The sequence below is a fragment of the Pinus tabuliformis genome, chromosome 1_1 (genome assembly GCF_031772625.1).
Source record: "Pinus tabuliformis cultivar Carrire ecotype Pingquan chromosome 1_1, CPIR1, whole genome shotgun sequence".
Lineage (NCBI taxonomy): Eukaryota > Viridiplantae > Streptophyta > Pinopsida > Pinales > Pinaceae > Pinus > Pinus tabuliformis.
Genome location: NC_142297.1, coordinates 427,236,642 through 427,243,128, shown reverse-complemented (window position 1 = coordinate 427,243,128; position 6,487 = coordinate 427,236,642). Strand labels below are relative to the sequence as shown.

Genomic DNA, 6,487 nt, shown 5'->3' with positions numbered 1-6,487 from the left:
GTGGTGCCTTTCAAATAGTTTGGAAAATTATTTGCTTTCTCATTTTTTAATATTAAGGCTATCCATAGTAAAAATAATATGAGTTGCATTGCTCGTGGGTCTAAAATTATATTAGTTATATTTCTTCTTTACATGGCCAATCGGTTAGATCCATTGAGCACCAAAGGCACCAAGAAGGCTAATCCTCCTATGTAACCCAGAGCTGATATAGATGTGAGATGATCTATGGCCATATAGAATGACATGACTCCCATAGAAATTAAGAATATCATCTCTAATATACAGGATGAAAAGGGCTTCAATTACCACTACATTGACTTTCTTGGGAGTGGTTCTGGTAGAAAATTTAGAAAGAAAAATGGAGCACCTAGAGTGTATTCATGACATATTCGATAAGATGCACAAATTGGAAATCTAAATATCTAATATGATTAGCAAGAGACTTTTTCTTTAGCCAATACCTTGAGGCCAAAGTGCAAATGAATCCCTTCCTATATAGAAGGACTCCCTTTCTCATTAATATAGCTTGTATCTTTATATTTATTTATGATATTCCAACTGAGGAAGCTACTTTATCTTGTAAGCACAATAAAAGCATGCTTCAAATAAACATTTTATAATTTTATAGTATAGTGAACCTTATTAATAGCACACAAATTTTATTTTTGCTATATAATCTTAAGACATTAAACCTTTACTATTGGTCATATTTCCTTAGTGACAAGTCAATTATAAAAAGAAAAAGAACGTGTTTCTGTTTTTCATCCTAATATAAATACCTATTTAAAAAAAATCTAAAATATTCTCTTATTACTATAAATTTTATATTAAAACTAGGTATTTAAAAAAAATCTAAAATATTCTCTTATTACTATAAATTTTATATTAAAACTTAACTTAAAACTATGTTAAAAATATTCTCTACCAATATAAAATAACCTTACTATTTTTTTATTATTATATCCATTTAGAAAAATATATTTCACTCTACCTTCCCACTACTACACGAGTGGATGGTAAAAATGAGACAAAACAACTACTATATCGACAGTAAAAATGAGACAAAACAACTACTATATCATAAATACCTGTTTTTATAGTTCTCATAAACCATCGCTATAAAAAATTCCCTAAAATATATTAGTCAATATTATTAAAAATGTGCAGGGAATGTATTCGCTAATAATTATTACTGTTATTTGTGATAATTTTATAAGATATTTTATAAGATATAATATCTTTCATAGAGCCATTATATTTATTTCTCCGTGAAATTAACACTTTCCTTAAATTAGTATTTTTATAATATAAAATTATAAAACTTAATATTAAATTATTTCAATTTGAAAGAAAAAATAGCTTCGTGCTTACAACGATTACATGATATAGCTGTTATCAGACGATTCATTCAAGTTTATCTACAAAAAGACTATTGTAAAATAAAATGGTGATCTGCATGTTATTTTTTTCAAATTAAATCGTTAAATCAATTCAATTCCTTATAAAATCACATGGAAAGAGTAATGATCAAAGTAATGAATAAAATGTTTTTCAAACTTTTGAAACATTTCATATTTTTTCAACATTTTATCCTCATATCGTTGACATGAAATGTATTAGAAACACGTGTCTATATATATATATAAATCTAACCCATATTTATTATTCAAGATATTCAAATTATAGAGAAACATACTTCATTTTAGACATGGAAAATCTAGAAGCGATTAGAGACCCATGAATGAAAAAGGACTATTGGTATTATGGGTGTATGGTTCCAAATAGTTAATGTTGGTATTAGTTTTATGATGGCAGCTAGCTTATATTGGGATTTATTTCAATCTTATGTAGCGTAACTGATGCATTGATGCCATCCTTGTAGTATGGGTGTTGTTGGTTGTGTAGGCATTTAGATGGTTCTGTTGTCATTTTAATGTCAGCTTTGATGATGTAGCTTGTTGATAGCATGGCATGGAGTTTTGTCTTGTGATGTCATGTGTTGGAATGTGCACTCATTGGAGGCATTGGATTTTTTGCTACAGGTATTGGAGATGGTTTCTCAGGTGATTTATGTTGTGGAGTTGGTAGCTATGCCTTCATGCTTATTCTTATGCTCATGGATATGACTTGTGGCAGTCATGGTTCGACCTCATGATGATGATGAGATGTTACATCAGTGCTCCAGGTCTATTGAGATGTGTTGCATCTTGTGAGGTGTATATTGGGGAGTGGAGGATTTGTTGGCACTCTTTCCAACCTTGTTTGTTGGCCTTTTTGGTCAACTTGGTTGTGGTACTTTGGATACATGTTTGGAATATTTCTAGAAATGTCACGGGACTTGGAAGAGGTGTGGAGGTGAGTTTAGATGTTGGAGAAGGTGATACACTAGGTGACAGAAGTTTTGAACTAAAGGTCCATTAATTATCCTTATGTTTTTCCCTAGTCACTCCCATGCAGGCTTATGCATGCGACTAAGAGGCTCCAGTCAAAATTTGATATGCCTATGTATGCGACTGAAGGGATCAAATCGAAATTTGTAACACCCCCATTGTAAGTAAATAATTAGTCGTGTAATGGTTACCATTCCAGTGACTAGTTTAGGATGAAACAAACTTATTATAGTTGGATGTTTAAGTTTTATTAATAAAGTTGTTGATTTTGTTCTTGGAATTACATTGGTTGACACCAAAGTAGAGGATGAAACTTGCCAGAATCTAAGAGGAATCAGATTCATCTTGATTTTTCCTAAAACTAAATAAAATATATACATGGATATATTTGACATCTCGGTGGGAGATAAAGACCGGAAATAAAAGCGTTACAAGGAGAAAGGTAGGCTTTTGTGTTTAGAAAAAAGAGTAAAAAAACACTAGGCTATGGGGAAACAAAACCCCTAAAGGCAGGATGCTACCAAGGAAAAATATATGAACATGATAGTGTTAAATAAACATTATCAAGTCCTAGTAGTGGTTACTAAGGCCTGGCAAATTATCATAGCTCAAGGGGAATCAGAGGTGATTCAAGACTAGGAGGTCTGGTGTGGTCAGCCATTTTTTTCCCTATCTAAGAGTACTGGTCAGAAATTTTGAACCCTATTAAGAAATTTGATGGTTTTATATTAATGAAGTATAATGGACTTATGGTATAGATTAGAATAAGTGTAAATTCAGTTCTCTTCTCATCCTTAAGTGTGTAACTTGTATTTACAACTATGTTAAGGAATAGTACTGAAGTCTGGCTGAAGTAAATATGCTTCTTTTATTAGATGATCGTTATTATATATTGAGAAAATGTGATGTGCCCCACTGAGTTATAAATTGTTTACAACATTATATAGTATATCTAGCGATTCCAGTATATTGTTGCAGGAGGGAAAGTAGTCAAAAGAATTAAACAGGAAATTGATGCATGTAAGAATAAGTAGTTTGTTGCAAGCATGTAGTTGACGGTTATCTCATACTTTATGTTTCTTTTTAAACAATAAGAAGACTTGGTTACCATGCAACAGAGTGAGCATGCATAGTAGCACTGATAAATCAAACAAATAACACCATGCCGAGTAGCACAATTAGAATACATGCATGACAACAAATAGAGTATATGCATAGTAGCATGGATGGGTTAAACAAGAAAAGCCACATGTCAAATAAGCACAAGTAGGACACATGCATAGCTATAAGGATTTGATGAAAAAATAGAAAATCAACAGTCACAAGGGAAATCGAATATATATATATATATATATATATATACTTAACCCTGTTAATAAATAAACAAGCAACACTCTGCTGAAACATAGGATTGAGTATTCAAAATCATGAATTTTTACGTGAGGTAACAATACAAACAAATAAGTCACCAAGATTACCATTCTACAAGAACTATGGAGTGGCGGTATCAACTTCCTAGAAGTAGCAATGATTCTAAGTGCATGCAAGGTTAAGCCTAAATAGGAAACCATGATAACCATTTTGGACGCATGTATTGACACCAATTATGACAAGCTTCTATGTTGTAATGATAGAATATAATCACCCGAAAGCATAATAATCCAACATAGTGGATAAGTACAGTCAGTCTCATAGAAAGCCCCATCAAAGATTAAGGACCCTTGCTTGTGGGGAACCGGAAAGGAGTAGGGTGGTACATTTCAACAAAATAACTGGACACACCAATGCTGCAATGGCCCTGAGGAAGTATTGACCAGAACGAGATGAGGGAAAGGGGCAGCCTAGTGCACCCAATATGCATAGAGGGTAAACTAGTGTCATAGAGTAATACTGATATGAGATGCAAAGTTAAAAGAAAGGAGGCAACTCTGTCATATAGAAGACTTAACTGGAAAAGAAACCAAAAAGGAAATCTAGGATATGTACTGAATAACACATTCCTGAAAATGTAAATGTAAATGTAAATCTTGTAGTCATTATTCTCCATTATAAATTACATATAAAAATCTGAGGAAAGCATGTCAATCTTGGAGAAAATAAGTAACCACACGAAACAACATTTTAACTGAACAAAACCCTTTACCATTTAAGCAAGATTAAAAAGTTAAATCCATAGTAAATTAGTATGATTTCAGAGTTTTGTTCTTGACAAACTTAAAACTAGAGAACATGGCCAGCCTAGCCAATGAAACCTCCAAATCAACATACATATAAACCAAGTTGTCAATCAATAAATGAGTTTTATATTAAAAGTACAGGCTATTTAAAGCCTTAACATAAGAAAAAACTAATGCAGTGAAACAATTCCGTAAATCTATGTCGAACAAGGGTCAGTAGAAGTCAAAATTCCATGGGTTGGTGACCCAGAATGCTCAAGCAAGCTAAAAGTATGCTCAGCATTACCAAGAATCTCAAACAAATAGTCATCCATACTCAATGAATTCAGAGCAAGTGGAGAGGAACTGCAAGAAGAAAAACCCAAGGAAAATAACAGGAGATCCCAAAAAGCCACCAACCTGTAAGAAAATGACAACGATAAATAAGGAGGGTCTAGTTCCGTTGTAATGGTACAACAGAACCCAGTCGCCAGTGAGCTTTCCTAAGCCATCATTGAAAAATAACCATTCAGCAAATTAAAATTCATGTAACATGGCGACAGCGTGATGAAAGGGAGAAGGAACTAAAGGTTTAACCGTTGATTCATCAAAACCCCGAGAAACATTCCATTTCTTGCAAAGAAGACCAAATACATGAGCTCAGGAATAGTTCAGGAAAAAAATCCCAATTCAAAATTGTATAAACACACATAGAATCAGGTGAGGAAACTTACCTAAGACCCAAGGAGCACTGTCGTGCCAAGGAAAAATGGTAGCCACTGAACTCTAGAGTTTTCTCTGCATCGAAGCCACCCAAATTTGTTATTGATAATTAAATAATGGAGTTCATCAAAACAAAATCAAATACACAGGGTTGTCGAATGGAGGAGAGATAGGTAGCATATTTATTAGGGAACTAGAGCCAAGCTGAAACTAATACTTCCAGAGTTCGAAAGATTTCATCAAAGGGCTGACTCGTGGGCAAAAATCGGTGAAAATGTTGACTTTGCTCACAGTAAGTAGTTGTAACCCTATGAAAACAAAGAGATAACCTTACACTTTCCTCTGTTCCACTTGCTAAAAAGACGGAATGGTAAACATAGCAGATGAGGGAAATCACAATGCGGCTAGGGTTAGGCAGGAAAGTTCTAAATCATCGATTATCCAGGAAGGGATATCCACCCTTAATACCATCTCGAAACTCTAACTATCAAGATGTATACCCACCAAACTTATGCATGAATCTTGTTGTGGCATATTAGAAGGCTTGACACCTGTGGAGAGAGAAGGTACCAGCGTACTATTTGGGCCAGTGTTTGGAGACGATGGGATGAAGCAAACATACTCTAAGAAAAATTAATAACTGTGTTCCAATATGTAAGGTAAGGGAAAACAAGTTGAGGGGTGAACACAAATGGTATGGGTTAGAACAAAGATCCATGACTTTACCCATGTTGCATATATATATATATATATATATATATATATATATATATATATATATATATATATATAGACACCCTACAAGAAAATCAAGGGATTTAACCATGCACACCACATATAACATGTCAACATTGTTATTACACATTTCCATTCACCAAGGAATACTATGGTGTATGCTACCAAGACTTGAAATATAGTGATAAAACACATTTGTGAATGGGATGAATCATTATTTTTTTGGGTATGATTTAGGTTCATTACAAATGGTATCAGAGCACAGTTTCTACTGTGGAGCCTGTAGAGGGCATCTGCGCTAGAAAGAGTGTGCACATAGAAAGGAAATATATATATACGCACACACACACACACACAAGACAAATACGACAGTTGTTCTTATCTATTTTGAATTGTGATGTAGGAAATTGAAATTTCGAACAATTATGGAAGGACCTCTGCCACTTAGCACTAGAGGAGAAGAACTATATGTGGAACTAGGGG

General features: G+C 33.5%; 1 long non-coding RNA gene across 1 annotated transcript; it reads right to left on the bottom strand.

The window, feature by feature from the left end:
* Positions 1-4,546: 4,546 nt before the first annotated feature.
* LOC149213525 (uncharacterized) lies at positions 4,547-5,760 on the bottom strand. Its single transcript, XR_016250346.1, has 2 exons — positions 5,281-5,760; positions 4,547-4,966 (listed from the first exon to the last, which is right to left on the bottom strand). It is a non-coding gene; the product is annotated as an uncharacterized LOC149213525 (long non-coding RNA).
* Between the last annotated feature and the right edge of the window lie 727 nt (positions 5,761-6,487).